The sequence below is a fragment of the Chaetura pelagica genome, unplaced genomic scaffold (assembly GCF_000747805.2).
Source record: "Chaetura pelagica isolate M959 unplaced genomic scaffold, ChaPel_1.0 scaffold234, whole genome shotgun sequence".
In the NCBI taxonomy this organism is placed as follows: Eukaryota; Metazoa; Chordata; class Aves; order Apodiformes; family Apodidae; genus Chaetura; species Chaetura pelagica.
In genome coordinates this window covers 14,472-14,777 of record NW_009952967.1, presented here as the reverse complement: position 1 = coordinate 14,777, position 306 = coordinate 14,472, and positions in this window count along the sequence as shown.

The following is a 306-nucleotide window of genomic DNA, read 5'->3' as shown; positions in this document are numbered from 1 at the left end:
GGTGCAAAACCGCTCCTTTTTAGGGGTGTTTTTTTATTCTCCCCCCCCCCCCCCGTCTGTTGTTTGCGTAAATCACAATAAAAACACATTTCTCCAGTTTCAACGGGGTGCGGGGCACCCAAGGGTGCCGGGGGTACCCACGCTTTAAACGCCCCCCCCAGCCAAAGGATTTTTTCTCGCTGTATAAGTTTCAAACATCTTCGCAGGGCCTTAAATCGCCCGGTTTTCCCCCAAATCGCTCCTTCGCCTTATAAACAATAAACCCCACGTGCTTCGAGCCCGCCCGCCCCGGGGAAGGTCCGGAGC